Below are 18,489 nucleotides of genomic sequence, written 5' to 3'. Positions count from 1 at the left end.
TTACTTTTAAAAAGCTCTTTCCCTCACCACACGGTTCTATTAATATTTTAATGGAAAGAAAAAGGATAAAATATAATGTGGACTTAAAAACCTCCGATACATCTTATTGGAGTCCTTTATAAGAGAATGAAATTCAGACAAAGAGAGAGAAAGCCACAGAAGTAAGAAGGTGAGGGCAATAAAGCCCAGAAGAGGAGAGTCCAGTAAATGCCACCATGTTCCTTGCCATGTGTGACAGAAAAGTCCAGGATCCCTGACAGCCAGTTTTTAGGAAGAAATCATCACCTTGATGATGCCTGGACACAGACATTTTCACAACTTCAAAACTGTAAGTCTGTAAGCTAATCAATTCCCATAATTAAAGCCAATAGAGCTTAGCATCAGCTTTTGGCAGTTTAGCAAACTAGAACACATGCATGAAATATCTTAAGATCAGAAAGCATAAATCAGTGTAATTTAAATAATTATAGTTAATATAATTTATATTCATAAAACAATGATAGTTAGAATTATAATGTGCAATAAAAAATTAATATTATATAGATATAATGTCCTTAAAAAACAAGATTGAATGTCAATCTGAAATTACATTAACTCAATTATAAAACTTCAATTTAGCGGGCAAAAAGAAGAACATACAGCAAATGGACACAGAGAACAGACAACTTGGGTGGGGGCCAGGAAGGGGAGAGAAACAAATCTTTGAAAAAAAAAAAGACTTCAATTTATGGAAGTTCAGTTTGCAAATGGGCTTTTCAGGGAACATAATCATTTTGCATTCTGGCCTCATGTATAAATCATTTATAAGTCACTCTAATCAGAGTAAAAACAAGATTTCATTATAACAGCAGTTCAAACTTTTAGAAGTCAAAAACCCTTTAGCAAATCTAATCAAATCTGTGGATTGTCTTCCCAGAAAAAAAATGCATATATACACTAAGTTCTGTAGGCAATTTTCTGTGATTTCCATCCAAGTTCTTCCGTATAACCAGATACCCACGAACATCAGTTTAAGAATTATCTTATTACAGTGATACAACCTTACCAAAGCTGTTTATATACACTTACTTCTTGGTCACATTAAAATTAATTAACTACCAATATGAAATTACATATCAAATCCTTCCTTTGATTTCTGGTAATAGAAGAAATTACTTAAGGTAATACTCTTAAGACGTATTGAAGGATTTGCTAGGTAGAAATGCAATGTATAACTCCAAGAGTACTATCCCTAAAGTCCTAATTCCAGTTTAATCATTGGCCCCCTATGAAACATTAAAGCTAGTTTACTGAACCAATCTTGAATTTGAACATCTTTAAAATTATAATTATGTTGCTCACAGACTGTCATGAAATTTAAAACAATTTATAATTAAAGAATGAAAGCAAACATTTTATAAATCAATATCTTTATCCCAATTTCCTTTTGCACAGTTTTACAGTTGTTTTCTGAAAAAGAACAAAAGGTTACCAATTGTTGTATCATTTGCTGCCAGAGATGAGTTGATCTTAGTTCTCCTGTTTTGTATTATATGGCAGACATCCTTTGATTTCTTCTTACTTTAATTCCTCCCATCTGAAAACAGCCCTACTCTTTCATAATGGAAAGTGTATGTTTTGGAGTTACATATATATGTTTAAATCTGTTACTATATAACCAGCAGTTACTATATAACCAACAACTTAGGCTAGCTCTTTTTTTTTTTTTAAAGATTTTATTTATTTATTTAATTTCCCCCCCTCCCCTGGCTGTCTGTTCTTGGTGTCTATTTGCTGCGTCTTGTTTCTTTGTCCGCTTCTGTTGTCATCAGCGGCACGGGAAGTGTGGGCGGCGCCATTCCTGGGCAGGCTGCTCTTTCTTTTCACGCTGGGCGGCTTTCCTCAGGGGCGCACTCCTTGCGCGTGGGGCTCCCCCACGCGGGGGACACCCTTGCGTGGCGCGGCACTCCTTGCGCGCATCAGCACTGCGCATGGGCCAGCTCCACACGGATTAAGGAGGCCCGGGGTTTGAACCGCGGACCTCCCATATGGTAGACAGAGGCCCTAACCACTGGGCCAAAGTCCGTTTCCCTAGGCTAGCTCTTTTGAGTCCCATTTTCTACTCCAATAAAAAAGGAGGTATAATAACGCTGTGTAACTCTGTAACAGCTAAGTAAGATAAGCACTTGGCATATACTAAGCACTCAATAAACCTTAGTTCCTATAGCCACTCTAATAAATCAAACTCCCTATTAACATGCAAATCTAATAGAATATTGCTCATTATTTGTTAAAATGAATATTTATTCAAACACTCTTCACCTTTTATGAGAGGCATAGTACTATGTGCTAGAGATATGAAGTCATATTAAATATGCCCATTTTCCTTAAGGTGGTTATAGTTTTGGAAGAAGATAAGCCAATTAAATTAACATTTCCTGTTTCAATGTGGTAAGTGTACCAACAAAATAGATAATAGAAATATGCAATAATGTAATAAATGTTGCACTATCTCCTTCAGGAATAGTGTTGATGAGAAAAGATACTAGACCCAGCATAAGTGTATATATAGGTTTATGTGTGTTGTATATATGTTTGTATGTGTCTGCATGTATATACACTTCAGGACTTCATTTAAAAATTGTACTTATTTCTAGTTTAAGTATTCTTTAAGATTTTCAATATAAATAACAAATGTGGTAAGTCTGTTTTAAAGGCAGAACTGAAAATTAATTTTTTAAAAACTTGCTAATTTTAGAGCATTCACTGTGAAAAGACTGCAATGTATAAAAATGAAATTTTAAAAACCAGCTAATAATCCCATCACCCGGTGGCATAAGTATTTGACTGTTATTCTTGTTTGTAGAACTATTTGGTTGTATTTCCTACTAGTCTTTTCACAATATAACCTCTCACATTTTTTAGCTACTTTACACATGTACCGTATATGTTGTAGTAGAAATCTACTTTTGGAAAAGTGTATCTTATAGTTTTGGGTTTTGTTTTTTTTTCCCAAAAAGGTATGAATTAATAACTTATTTGTCCCTTTCTCATCACTTACCCAAATTGTTTCAGCCTTCAATGCTGCCTGAAGTACAAAGATAATACCCTCATATTTTTACAGCTCAGTTCTGAAACGACATCTCATTCATTCATTTGGAGAGAGGCAGTAGGTAAATAAATGTTAGGAAAACCTCTCTAATAAGGTGCCATTTGAGCAGACATCAAAATTAAATGAGCAAACTAGCCATGGGATTATATCCTGAAAGCACTCCAGGCAAGGAACAAAAAGATAAAGGTCCTAAAGCAGAAGCATGTTTAGCATATTGCCCACATTCAAAGAATAGTAAAGAGGCCATTGTAGATGGATCACAGCAGGCAAGCAAAGGACAAACAGTATAAAATAAAGTTAGAGAAGTAGTTTAGATGCATACAGACCACTGAGAAGTCATGGTAAGAGTTTTCGATATTATTAAATGACTGGATTGTACTTAAGAGAATGAAAAGGGAGAAATGGAGACAGGATATAAAGACAATTCTTTTGAAGAGTATTTCCATAAAGGGTAGGCAGAGAATTGGGCCTTAGAATGATGTAAAGTCAAGGAAAGTTTTCTTTTTTTTTATGCTATTCTCTTTTAATGGGTGAGATATTTACAGATATTACAAATGGGTTAAATAGGCTAGTGGTTAAGAGCAAAAATTCTGAAGTCAAAATAGCTGGGTTCAATTCTTGATTTCAACAGCCGTGTGACTTTAAACAAGTTAATCTCTCAGGGCCTCAATTTCCTCATCTGTAAACTTGTACCTATCGCATAGCTTACTCTATGGATTAAACAAGAAAAAATATAAAAGTGCTTATATCTGAATGTCCAGGCCATACACCATGACAATTAAATCACAATGTTTGGGAGTGTGGTTCAGATAGTTTTAAAGGCTTCCCAGCTGATTCCAATGTGCAGTACAATGTGAAAAACAATATACTACCCAAAAAAGGAGGCAGAGGGAGAGTAAAATGATACCTAGCAGATGGTAAGCAAAATATGTATTCCCTATTGCTATGATAGGATGCTTTTAATTATAAAATATTTGATGGGAATGATCCAATAGAAAGGAAATAATACTGATGAAGCAGAATCTTTGTCTTTCTAGTGCTTGTCACATCTCAAGTATACCATATATATTCCTAAACAAAACTTTCCTTAATTTTCAAGATTTTTCCTTTGTATAATTTATTTTGGCCCTTTATCACCTATTACCTTGCCACAATTTAGTAACTATTTGGGTCTTATGTATTTCTCTAATTATAAGCCTCAAAAGAGTGAACATTTACTAAACATTGTTACTTGATAAGTACTTAATTTAACTCAGAGCTTCCCAACATGTCTGCTCACTATGAATGAATTATAAGTATGCCAATAAATTAGTTTTCCAAGCCTATAAACCTGCTGGAATCTCCTGCCCAGTTGCCTCCAGTAGCATTTTCCTCAATTTCCCAATCATACTATTGAAATACTATCATCTTCTATGCATTTAAATTGTGACTCTCAAAAAGACATGTTCAAATCCAAAGCCCATTGGCCATTAACTTATTTTCTGTGACCATTAACTTATTTTCAAACAGAATTTTTGAAGATGTTATTAGTGAAAATGAGGCCAAACTGGATGACAGTGGGCCCTTAATCCAATATGACCAAGGTCCTCAGAAGCAAAGGAAATTTGGGCAGTCAGTTGGAGACAGAGATGGCCATCATGTGATGGAGGCAGAGATTAAATAATGCCCCAAGCCAAGGAACATCATGGATTGTCAGCCATCACTAGAACCCTAGACTTCAGGGGAAACATGGCCCTACCGACACCATGGTTCAGACTTCTAGCCTCCAAAACTGTGAGACAATAAATTCCTGCTGTTTAAGCCAACTAGTTTGTGGTACTTTATTACAACAGTCCTGGCAAAGTAGGACAATGCCATAACATGAAAAAGTTGAGACGCAGCTACTACTTTGTGATTTAACCATTATCCTCACAGCAATCCTGGGATTAGGTATATTTTGCTCATTTTATAAAATGCTTGAAGTACATAAACGAGGAACTGAAGCTCCGAAGTTTGAAGTAATTTGACCATAATCACACAGCTAACAAGGGTGGAAAAAGAACTCAAACCAGGTCTGTTGAAACCAAAGGTCACCTGCTCTCTCAAGAGCAAAAATTAAGACTCCAAAAGTTCTTATTACTGCACTGCAAATGTTTAATAAATTCTTGTAAAACTAAAGCTATGGAATAAATCCCTTATTTTTTTTTTAATCCACTCCTCTCTTCAAGAGGTTCATATATTGTGATGCAAGATGAAATCTTATGAGGATTATAAGAAATCCAGGACATTCTAAATGGTTTGTTATTTCACTTGCATCCCTGACATATGAACCAAATACAGTTTATGCATATAGCATTTCTACATTATTCAGCATTTTAATCAAACTACATCTTCAGATATGCATTATAAAATATATAACTGGCTGACCTTAAAGATACTACATTATTTAAAGATCAGAGTTGAAAAAACCTTTATTTTTAAGATTTCTTGTATAGCAGGGTTTCTTAACCTTTTTCGTTCCACAGACCCCTTTGCCAGTCAGGTGTAAACCATGTACCCGTTACTAAGTCTACACTATACTGTGTATTATTTAATAAATACATCACACCCTCACCAACACGTCCCCACAAGATTAATGTCTTTTTGAATTTCAATTCAAGCTCACGAACCCGTTTAGGAACCCCTGTTCTATAGCAAAGGTTCTCAAATGAATTCTAATATATCAGAATCATCTGGACACTTGTGAAAACAGAAGTTCCTGGACCAAATTTTCTGGATTAACATTTTTTATCATACATATATGAAGTTTGGGAATTTTTAAAAATCTATGTAAAAGACAAACTCTACTTTGACCTTGATTTCTAAATTTGAAATTAGTACCATGCTATTAAAGTGCCCACTCTACAGCAGTGGTTCTCAAACTTTAGTATGCATCAGAATCACCTGGAGGGCTTGTTAAACTAATAAACTAGAAAGTCGGGGGGATGGGAGTTGATACTTTGTATTTCTGGAAGTGCCAAGATGCTGCTGCTGCTAGTGATCTGGGACTAACACTTTGAGAACGATTGCTGCAGACTTTAACAAAACTGTGTTGGAAAGCTTTTTCTGATAGCTACGCTGCTCTGAGTCCTTCATCAAGTTAATAAATCTCTCTGGTTTTGAAGATTCTATGACAATGCCTGTAGCATAGCAAAAGCATGAGGTAAATACTCAGTAAATGTTAGCTGTTATTTTGTTAGCTGTTATTTTAATTAAGATTTCTGATCTAAACTTGGTTAGTAAAGAACAAATACAAACAATTCAATTTAGAATGTACCTAACTTGTCATCTAATGAAGCCACAGAAACTCCTCTTTGCCACTGCTGGAGACCTCATCACATTTTTTCCAGTCCTGCCACCCTGCTTGAGACTCCCTATCATGACCACTACTACCTGGGATAAACAGTCATCTTCTTCATACCTTTATTGATCGTGGACCAAAGCTAACTAATCCTTAAAACAGACACCTTGGATCATCCTTCAGTCAGGTCCACTTACTATTCATAGCTTCCCTTATTTGAACTTAAAATCTTTCCAAGCCATCATTATAGTTCTTTCTGTAGGTTCACTCAGGAGCCCACCTATGAATTCTGAAGTATTATGAAGACAAGGATCATTTCTATCTTTAGTCAAACTCATAAGTAGGCAGAAATATTTTTTTTTATGAACGAATATTCAGCCATTGAAAATGTTAGTGAAGAAACTGGAACTGAGGAAACATAATAGTAGTATGGTGGTTAAAAACAAGGAGTGAAGCAGTTAAGGTTTCTTAATACAGTTTCAATCATTTACTAGTAGAATAACCTAGGGCGAGTTACCTAACCTTTCTAAACCTCAGTTCCACCTCCATAAAACGGGGATAATAACCCATTATAACTCACGGAATTGAGAAGACTGAGAAAATATGTGAAGCACTTGGCACATGTAAGGAAGGACTCAGGCACTGACAGATATAGTTATTACTTTATCTGCTTGAAGCAAAAAATTGAAGAATTTTCAATACCAAATAAAACCTTGCCCCGGTGTAACAAGATTGTAGGTGCTCAAGTCGGCAGTGATTCGTATTTCCACCACCATAAAGCAACTATCTACCCATAGGACTCCAAAGGTCGCAAATTCCCAGGAAGTGGTGAAGAATACAGTAAATGAGATCCAACTGGTCACCACCTTCGACCTTTCTGAGCCTCAAAGTGTGCAAGGATGCAACACCCTCCCCAACAGATCAGGAGTGACAGTGACCTGCAGCCTTACTAGGGGGAGCTGCGACACAAAGGGCTTTTTTGTTCTTTTGAAATAGGAATGGAAGCGACGACGAGCAGAGGGATGAAGACTAAGGAATGAAAATTAAAGTAGCCTTCCCACAGCAGTCCCCAAACTCAAGGATGCCCACTTTGGTGGAGAGGTAGGGCAGACTTTAGTACCAACCCACAATTATCCCTTTTAGCTGAGTTGAAAGATCTGGCGTCTCAAACACAATAAGCGAAAAAGGGAAACAATAGGGAGGGGGAAGAGAAAAAGCAATGAAAAGCAAGACACCAAGGCCGCTTTCAGGGTTACACAGTCCTCTACACCCGCGCTGCGGTTCGCAAAGACACATGCCCTTCCGAGGAACTCGCGTCTAGGATCCGCAGTCAAGCAGGAGAAAAACAACTGCCTGACAGCGGCCGCAAGCTTCGGGAGACTTGATTCCGCATCCCGGGTTCTCCTCCAGTCTCGGTACCCTCACCTGCCACGGCTGCGATCGTCACGCAAGCTGCTGGAGGTGACCAAGTCCATTCAGGTCTCGGTTTCCCCTTTATTCCAGGGAGTGCAGGGAGCAAAAATGTTCGTCGAGAGACCGTAACTATTGGTGAGGACGTGGATCTTGTCTTCTCGCTTCAATAGCCGCTGAAGAGGCACACAGAGTTACCTCAAGTACCACTTTATCTCACCAACGTTGGTCACACCTCTTCCCCGCCAGCCTCGGGTCTCACTCAGAAATGGCACCGGACTGAACGATTTCCGGCAAGAGCCAACTCTTCCTTGAATGAGGCCATGCCGTACCCGTAAGTACGCCGCCTTAGCGACACGGGTAGTTCCGCTTCCGGCAGCACCAGATAGGTCGCTAGAGGAAGGTTAAATCCTGTCGTTTGCGTTTAGGACCACCTCGGTGAGTGGTCGTTTTGGTGTGATTTGTCATACCTACTGACTTTTAACATAAGACGTAACTTGATCATTTCGAAACCTTTCCCTTCGACTGGACAAAGTTTAATTGACGCTGTGAACATTGCGCAGGCGCCCTTGGGGCGGAAGGGGTTTGGGCGTTGCGACGTCCTGCGCGAGCTGAGCTGGGAAAGGGCGAGTTTTATTGCAGTGCTTGGGAGGTGCCTTCTCGGTGTTACTGAGTTTTACCAAATATTCTTTTTCCTGATTTTTCAAAGTGTAGCTGGACCTTGTGTTAAAGAATGAGTTAACGAGCCACTGAAGCGCTCCTGAAATGCTTTCTAATGGTTAAAATAGTGTCCGATCCTCCCAGCGCTAGAGCAAGTTCAGAAGTTGAGAGCGGCGCTTGTCTTAAAGAATTATCCCGTTATTTTCTCATAGTTGTCATTTAGTCTGGAATATTACTTTTTTTCCCCCAAATTAAAATTTCCTGTGAGGGAGAAGTTCAGGGGGGGAGCCTGTCACTTATTTTTAAAGGAATTCACTTTATCACTGTGTGGTTTCCTTAAATGGGCATTTTATAGCCAGGGTAGAAACGTAATTTTCAAAATAGAAATTCACATAGCACATGGGGTTTCATGTGTTTGCATAATGGTAGGTGAAGCCATTTTCGTTAAATGTACGTGCTGAAGCAGAGTCTAGAAAAGTGTTTGATGTGTTTAGATTCCCCCGTCTTTCACGTTACAAAAAAAATTGTCATTTTTTAAAGATCAAACTCGAATGATTTAAAAGTCAGAATTCTGATCCCAAATTAACGTGCTTATTGTAATATTACAGGTTTAGTTTTTACTTGGGAAAAATGTTTCCATAACTTTTTAAAGAAGCAGCTTAAATTGATAACCTTTTTGGTTTTTGACTTGGTGAAAGTCAAATCCTAATTTTATTTACAATGATACGTTTTAACTGCCTTACTTTATTGCTCACACGGGTAAAAATACTAAAGGAGTTGGGCAATAAGCATTTATGCAGGCATTTGTTGATTTTATTTTGTACAGAAACACTAGTGTAAAAAACTCAATCAAATATGACTCTGGCATTTCACTTCCAAAACCGAAGGCTGTAGTCAGCTGTCTATCTTCTCTAATTTTTATGTATTTTGATACATACTAAATTATTTTAACAAATATTCATGAAAATATGGGCGTGTATGTCCAAAGAAGACGTAAAATAATCTTCATTTATACAACACAGATCACTTAATTCTTTCTTGGAAGTGATATCTAGAAAGTTTTTTTTTTATCATTGTTCTGAATATTGTAACTTAAATTCTAAGTTAAGCGTCAACAGCTGAAATCCATTTTCGCATATTAACTACCACATGGACATTTTTTAGGAACCAACAGTGAATTCAGTTTAAAAAGAGCTGTTGGTCTTTAAGCTATACCTGTGCCTAAATAGCAAATACTATCAGCAGCAACATTTTTATCCATCTACCTAAAAGGTCATGGCTCTTGTGAACTGCTTTTTCTTTGTGATGTATTTTGTATTTGTTATCTCTCTCTCTCTACTGTCAGGGCCACAAACTTGTGAATTGTGCTAGACTATATAATATAAAATCCTAAAGTATATAAATCCTGAGTCTACTGGGTTTCCATGTTAGCATTAAAACATTATAAATGAACATAAGTATAAAGCATTGAACAGTTAATGAAAAAAAAAGATTTAAAAGTGCTTTTTCTTGTAGTTAAAGGTTTTGAGGAAAGAGTCCTGTTATTTAAACAACTTGATATGGATGATAATTATAACAGTAAATATATATTGCTTTACTATTTGCAAAGACATTTCAAATCCATTGTATCATTGGTTCTCATAATTGAAAAAGGAGGACTATAAATTATGTCCCTTTTCCAAAGTAGATACTGAGACTTAAGCATCATGTCAGAAATTCTGACTCCTAAAGTTCATGCTTTTTTAAATGCACCCTAATTGTAAAGCCATATATATTTACATGTGAAATAATGTTTTCTGAAGTGAAATATGTTTATCTTTGGGATATTTGCTATTTTGTTATTCATTACTACCTTTCCTCACATATAGTTGAATGTCCACTATGTGGAAAACACTATATTAAACATTGTAAACACAGAAAATGAAAGACTTTTCCATTCTTTAATTATAATCACAAGTGTTTACTACAAAACCACTTTAAGTTGTCTTAGCAGAGAGACCTGACGAACTATTATGAAAGCTGAGGATGACAAGTAATTCAGTTATTACTGTATCAGGGAAGAAAAACTAAAATTAAATTTGGAGCAGGACAGACCAAGTTTCAAGTATTAGCTCATGCACTCACTATTTGAATTTTCGTGAGTAATTTAGGTAAGCTCTGTGAACCTCTATTTTCTTACCTATAGATTGCATACACTAATATGTACTTAATAAGGTGGTTGTGAGAGTCATCACAATAAAGTGATGTATAAATGTTTTTGCAGTTTTTTTTTAATTGCTTTAAAAGTCAAGTTTTATATGTGTGGATTTTTTTAATCTTCCATTTTTTTTTAAGTCAGTCTTAGGAGAAACTTACATATACTAAAATTCAGACATTTTAGATGTACATTTGAAGGCATTTTGACAAATACATATATGTGTGAACACCACTATATCAAGGTATAGAATGTTTCCATTACCTGTGGTAGGTAGTATTCTCCTCTTACCTCCAACCTAAGGCAATGCCTAATCTGATACCCTTTCTGGACCCCCTATCCTTTTGACTTTTCCAGATATATAGTCACCCTTTTGTGCCTGATTTCTTAGGATAATTAAGCGAGATCCATTCATTTGTTGAGTGTATTCCTTGTTTGTTCCATATCAATGCTGACTAGTAATCCACTGTGTGAATCTGCCACAATTTATCCATTCACCAGTTGATGAACATTTGGACTGTTTTCAATCCAATTATGTATAAAGCTTCTAGAAACATTCACTTTCAGGTTTTTTTGTGGGCATATATTTCACATATATATGGGATTGCTGGGCCACATGAAAATTATATATTTAATTTTATAAGATATTGCCAAACTTATCCAGTGTATTTACACCATTTTGCATTTTCTACAGTAGTGCTCTACATCCTTGGTAGTACCTGGTATTGTCAATTATAGTTCTGTATTGTTTTTTACTTTTTGCCATGTGCAGTGGTATCACTATAATTTTTATTGGCATTTTCCTAATCGTTAATGATGTTGAACATATTTTCAAGTATTTATTTGCCAGCAATATATCTTCTTTGGTTAAGGGTATACAAATCTGTTACTTGTTTTTTGTTTTCAAATTGCGGTGTTGTTTTCTTATTGAATTTTGAGGGTTCTGTATAAGAATAAAGAAATTCTGTATCAAATATGTGTACTTCACATTTTTCCTCCCAGTCTGAGATTTCTTTTTTCGTTTTCTTTAAAAGAGCAGAAGTTTTAATTTTTTTTTTTTTTAATGGATGTTGCTTTTTGTTTCCTATCCAGGAAATCTTGGCCTAACCTAAGCTCACAAAAATTTTGTTCTTTGTTGTCATCTAGAAGCTTTATAGTTTTAGGTTTTACATTTATGTCTGTGATCCATTGTGAGTTAATTTTTTACTTATGGTACAAGGTTTGAGTTGAGGTTCATGTTTTCACATATGGATGTTCCCCTGTTTCAGCATCATTTGTTGAAAAGATTATCCTTTCCCATTGAATTACCTTGGCACCTTTGTTGAAAATGGATTCACCAGATCTGTAAGGCTCTATTCCTGGATACTCTCTTCTGTTCCATAGATCTATGGCTATCAATTCTTCAGCTCTGTTCTTGTTTTTCAAAGTTGTTTGACTAGTCTAATTCCTTTTGTTTTCCGTATGAAATTTAGAATCAACCTGTCAATTTATACAGAAAGCTTGTTGGAATTACATTGAATCTATAAATCAATTTGGGAAGAATTGACATCTTAGTGAGTTTATCCAACTTCTTGTTGTTAGGGTGGGAGTGACTCTTTTTCCAGCTTTCTACATTTTACACAGGTGCTTGTATGGGATTTTTCTATGTGCTTTTGTTGTGTTTTGTTTTTGTTTTTCAGAAAGAATTTACTTCCATAGTTGACTGTTATATTTAACCAGTTGATTTCTATCTAAATTAACTATTTGAAGTCTTTTTTCCTTATCTGGGAAATGGAAGGGTGAATCATGGTCTCTAGGCCCTTTCATTGCTATATTCTGTGTGTTCTTTAGCCAGTATCTTATTTTTTATGTGTGCAGTGTATGGTATATTTGACTTTTTAAAAATCTGTTCATATTTATTTCAGGAAATAGAATTTATTTTATGATTCTTTGGAGTATTCATATTTGTGTGAAAGATGCCAAAGAGTAGAAATAACAAAATCATTAGGTCCTATTGTTAATAATAATTGTCCTTTTACATTAGAAAGCTTTATTTCATAAACTTTTGGAAATTGAAAATATATATCACCTACAAATGCTGTTTATGTTTTAAGAAGTAATAAAAATTAGCTTCACAAAGAGAAAATGAAACAAACTAATTCTTTTATGGAGATGCCTCTTTCATCTTTATTCAGGAAAAGTTTAGAAAAGAGAAATGAGGAACTGACCTGATTGATGCCTTCTGTTCTGCAGTTACAGAGCTCATTATTAGCCTTATTTACCAGATTTCTTCTGTTCCAATTAAAGGATTGCCAAAAATATTTAGTCTTTAACTCAGAGAACTTATAATTTATAAATATCAGCGTCTATTTAGTTATCAGTCTACAAACTTTCCTTCACATTCAAAAATTTAACGTTATGAATTTACTGTGTATTCAGTTAATACCCAATGCCTTTATGCCACAGTTTTAAAACTGTGTGCTAAGGCTTTCTAGAGCATCGTGGCAAACTCATGGTTGTGCTGTGGGATATTTTAAATTGTCAACAAAAACAGCGGTATTCAACATCTTTCAGACACTGTATGGGCTGCTAGCTTGAGGTAATGTACAGTTTCAGCATTAGGATACATATATTCCTTTAGTATGTATCTTTGCAAAACTTTTTTGTTTTGTGTTTTTGTTGTTTTGTTTTTGGTGGTTGCTGTGGTAATAAAACAAGTACTACATGAAAATCAGTGTGGAAGAGGAAAATGAGGTTGGCAGTGTCCAATCTGATTCCAAGATTTGAGAAGTACAGTGACCAACAGGGGACTTGTGCTATTAATAAGCAATTATGGTTATTTAAGAATGAAATCAGAGTGTAATTATTTCTTTCTACTTAAATGTAATATGTTTTTCAAGTTGCCTACTAAGTTTTTAAGACTTAAATATTTAAATAATAAGTCTTAGTAGGCACACTGCATGGAATACTTGAAGAACTATGGTAATTTGTTGTATAAAGAGTGCTTAGAGTTTGAAATATCATGCTAAGATTAAGATGTAAGCATATAAGTGTGAAGAGGTTAATAAAGAAAAATCTTGTACATTGACCAAGAAGTTTAGGTATCATCAGGAAGGCAATAGCTTCAAGTTAGGTGAGTGTTGTGATAAGGTTGGTGTTTCATAATGACCTCTGTAGCTACTGTAAGAAGAAGGACTATGCCAGAGACTGGGGAGGCAAGGTCGGATATGAGTCTGAACTCAGGCAATGGCAATGAAATGAAGTTCAAGCTTCTACCTCATCCAAGATACTTTACCTCCCTCCATAAGTGAATCTGAGTCTCTACAAATCTCCTTTTTATAGCATTCTTTGCATACTTTTGTCATAATACCTTTCTGTATGATATAAATGCTGATTTACTTGTCTCTCCCTGTCATTAGTCCATAAGCTTCTTGAGGACAGGAATTTCATCATGTTTAACTTTTTATTACCATCACCTAGAATGTATAAAGGTTTGGTAAATGAATGAACAAACAAAAGCTCATATGGATGAATGGCCAAACAACTGACTCTGATAGAAGATAAAACATGGGAAGTTCCACAATGGGTTTATAAGGGATTTTAAGAGAAGTAAAGATCACTTGTAATTCAGAGATCATTGAAAGCTTACTTCATTGAGGAGTTTTATTTAGAAGGATGAATAAGTCTTGATCAGGTAGAACTTGAAAAATAGGCCATCACAGGAAAAAATGATCATATAAACCAAGGTCTAGAGAATGGTTGGAATGGGACCATAGTTATGTAGAGGAGTTTCTTGAGAGAAAAAGCTATAAGGCTTATGTGTTCTGCCAGCTTGTAGAGGCCAAGCTAGGCGTTAGTAGGCTGTGGCAATGCCCAGAAGCAGTCTGATAGTGTCTATTCAATCAAGTAAATTATTTGGAAAATAAAATATGCTAGGGAAGATTGATAGTCTAAATAATTTCAAGGTGACTATGTAAAGCAAATAATCATTTGTTTAAATGTTCTGTTCTTTACAGATCCATGAAAACTGACAGCCCTTATAAAAATAAGAGTAACACACTTGTGAAAGGATGTTATAGATTCAGTTGTGTCTGCCAAAGAGTTATGTTCCAGTCCTAACCCTTGATCCTGTAAATGTAGGCTTATTTGGAAATAGGAACTTTTGAAGATATGCTAAGATAGTTAAGATGAAGCCAAATAGCATTAGGGTGGCCCTACTACAGTGCAGCATGCAATTGGTGTCCTTAGAAGAGGAAATTAAGGAAAAACAAAGAGCCTCAAAGAACTCAGTCTCTAAAATTCTATATGGTGGTTTCATTTTGCCATAATCTGGTACATCTATAATGATGTCAGTACCTAGTTAGAAGTTCTAGATTGATAGCATGATTTTTGGTTGAAGAAACCAATTATGCCTCCCATTATTAATTTCTAATAATATCAGAGCCACATATTTCACATATTCAATTTTTAATACTGTCAAAGCCTCCTCTGATTTAAATTGCTTCTTTTTCTAAATTACAAGCTCTTTATTTTATGATATACAACATTCTGTTACTAATATACCATGCTATATGTTTATAATTCAAATAATCCTCAATTAATTTTATCTTCACCCAGTACCAGTGAGCATTCCATATGATCAGCAAAGAACAATTTGTATAAATACTTTTAAAGGCTTTTAAAGTTTCCCCTGAAATCTTCTCTTGGCTCATGGGTTAAAATTCTGAATTTGTATTATATGTTTACATAAGCAAACAATTTTGTATTTATATATATAATTTTATATTTATTGAATCAGAATGTCTAAGGTTGGCATCCAAGAATATGCATTTTTAGTAAATTTCTTGGATGATTATTATAGGCACACTAAAGTTTGAGAATCACTGAATTATAAAACAGTTCATGGTATTTGTAACAGCTCCAAACTACAAACAACTCAACATGAACAGTAGAATGGATGAATAAATTATGGTATGTTCATCCAATGGAATGTTATAGAGCAATGAAAAAAAAATTTTACAACTACATGTTACTACATGTATGAATTTCACTAAAAGGTTAGGCAAAAAAAAAAAACAAGTTGTAAAAACTTACAAAGTATATGATTCCATCAATATTAAACAGTTTTAATGACCAAAATTAATCTATGCTGTTAAGAGAATAGTGAAGTTATTTCTGTTTGGGGGAGGAGAGAGTTAAGACAGGTTGAGAGGAGTAGGGGACTTGTGGGATTCTAGTTATGTTCTTACAAAAGTATGCTCACTGTGAAAATTCATTGTATATTTTTTATATATGTATTTTGTATATATGTTATACTTTAATAAAAATTTCACATAAAAAATAGAAAATGTTTCAGATATTACCCCTTTAAACTATACCCAGAAAATTTAAATGGAAATCTTTCTGAAGAGCCATAAAATATCTAATTTTCTGAGTCTTCTTAGAGTTATTTAATAAAAACACTACTTTAACCATTTCAGTTTCAGTATATTTCAGTGGAATCCTATGCTTTATATCACATTTAAGTAAAACTTAAGCTAGCTTTAGTGCAGAAATCCAAATTCTTAGGGGGAATCAAATATGCCTTTTCCAAATTCCCAGTTTCACATTCTGTAGTCACCGTTGTTATTACTACCGATACAATTCAAAATTATAATCTTTAAAATTAAGACAAGCAGTAAATTTTCTAGTTTAATTTTATCATATTTTTAATGTTAAAATATTAAATTTAATTAATTAAAGTTACTACTACAAAACCCCAAATTTGGAGTACATAATTTTTGAGGGGGAAAAAATGTACAGTTCCAAAAATGAGCTTTATCAAAGAAAAGGGAGATTCCCTCTTCTCCCTTCCCCCACTTCCCACACCTCATCCTTTATTCTTCCTGCTAGGCTGTATTTTACACTGAGACCTTTAAGGTTTTTTTCTCTTGAGATATTACCCTCAGGCATGAACGACTTTTAAGTTCTTAATTCTGCTTGTTCCTATCAGTGTAAATCTGTTTCTTATTTGAGCTTAAAACTGTTAGGAAAAAATTTATTGGTTTAAAAATGGATTATCTTACATAATTTTTACTTGCATACACATACATTCATTGTCACCCTATTTTACTAAAAACAAACTGCATTCAGTTATAATAGTCAAATATACATTCATCACATGTCATGGTTTTTGATTATTTAGAGAGTGTCTTTCCAAACACTATTTAACAGATTCTGAGATATCTGAATACTGTTTTTCATTAAATAAATTTAAAATATATATGTGGCACTCCAAGTTGGGTGTTTTGTTTGTTTGTTTGTTTTAAAGATAAATCCCATTATCGTAAGAGAGATAACTTACAAGTTAAAGGATCATCTTATGGTTTTACATTTTTTAATTTAAGCATCTATTCAATATCCATTGCTACACTAAAGCTACAAATTCACCACAAATAACTCCTCTATCCTTTGACCCTTTGTACTATAGGCTTACTCTAAGGAGAGCATTTACTCCATTTTAATCTATTTTTAGTTATTGAAAGTTAAAGATTTGTAAGTGGAAAAATTAATTTCAGTAAATAGACTTTCTGAGGTGGAGTCTGTGCATTTATTGTAGGTCAGAATGTCAAAATTATTCTAAAACTAAAATAGTTGAATGCACTCATATGTTCCTTATGTTCCTTATATTGAGGAATATGTAAAAAGATTTTCTGGTATCCCTTTTCCAACTGGGAACTTGGAACTATGAATCTTGTCCTTCAATGAGTTAATTTTGGTTCTTATTGTGGGTCCTGAGGGAAGGGGGAGGAATGAATAGAATAGATGGAACATGGGACAATTTTGGGGGCAATGAAATTGTTCTACATTCATGATCTTATAGTGATGATACAGACCATGTTAAACTTATCAAAATCTATAAAAGTGTATTGTCCAAAATGTAAACCATAATGTAAATCGTTGCCCATGGTTAGTAGTAATGTCTCAATATTTGTACATCAATTGTAACAAATATACCATCCACATGTATTATGTTATTAATAGGGGAAAGGGCAAAAAGGGGAAGATGTTGGGTATGTGGGAATCACCTATATTCTGTACATGACTTTTCTGTAACCTAAAGCTTCTTTGAAGACAAAATGAAAAAAAAAATAAGACACTGGGGGAATAAATGAAGAAAATGTCACTGTACATACAAGACAACAGATCCTACTGTAATGAAAGACAATATTTTAAAAATTAAATTTATAATTTTTTATTATTTCAAACTTATTTTTTAATTTTTTGTATTTTATTCATTATTTTTAAAACTATCATTTTCCTATTATTTATATTTGCTTATTTTGTTGGCTTCAGTTTTGAGGAAGTTTTGGACACAGAAAGGTTACAACTATGGCAGGGGAGGATCATTGCTATGGGGTGTCAGAGATGGGGAATGCATGGAAGGAGGTTCACCCGAGCCATACATGTAAGGAATATGAATGTGTTCAAGTGTTCGTGGTGCATTGTCACGGTGGGTGGAGTTTCACACAACCAAAAGAATATTGAATTCCCATCCTGAGGAGCTTTGCCACAGTCTCTAATGGGACAGCAAGACTCCCCTGAGTACAGGGCCAGTGACTAGTGAAGGAGAATGGACCATTGATGGGCCCTTAATAGTGATGTCTGTAGTTATGAACCTTTACTTTTGAAATGGAAACTTAGACTAGTATTGTAAGGTACCTAAGAGTTACCTCCTGAGAACCTCCTTGTTGCTCAGATATGGCCTCTCTCTAAGCCAAACTCAGCATATCAGTGCATTAGCTTCTCCCCAGTGTGGGACATGACTCCTGGGCATTAGCCTCCCAAGCACCAAGG

At 34.8% G+C, this 18,489-nt stretch overlaps 2 protein-coding genes across 25 annotated transcripts in view; one reads left to right on the top strand and one right to left on the bottom strand.

Moving 5' to 3' along the window:
* Nucleotides 1–8,365, bottom strand: part of PPIP5K2 (diphosphoinositol pentakisphosphate kinase 2) — a 90,517-nt gene extending 82,152 nt beyond the window's left edge. For 22 of the 24 annotated variants that reach the window (XR_011646347.1, XR_011646346.1, XR_011646350.1 and 19 more), the window contains exon 1: nt 7,836–8,223. The gene's annotated coding sequence lies outside the window, so the exon portion shown is untranslated. Of the gene's footprint in view, nt 1–7,835 lie in introns of all 24 variants that reach the window. The other 2 variants (XM_058276863.2, XM_058276847.2) reach the window with 2 other exon arrangements.
* GIN1 (gypsy retrotransposon integrase 1) overlaps nt 8,171–18,489 on the top strand; it is a 33,743-nt gene continuing 23,424 nt past the window's right edge. The window contains exon 1 of the mRNA XM_004477205.3: nt 8,171–8,258. The gene's annotated coding sequence lies outside the window, so the exon portion shown is untranslated. The remainder of the gene's footprint in view (nt 8,259–18,489) is intronic.

Source organism: Dasypus novemcinctus, chromosome 2, assembly GCF_030445035.2.
Source record: "Dasypus novemcinctus isolate mDasNov1 chromosome 2, mDasNov1.1.hap2, whole genome shotgun sequence".
NCBI classification, from domain to species: Eukaryota; Metazoa; Chordata; class Mammalia; order Cingulata; family Dasypodidae; genus Dasypus; species Dasypus novemcinctus.
The sequence above is the reverse complement of the archived record's forward strand: the minus strand, read 5'-3'. Positions and strand labels throughout refer to the sequence as shown.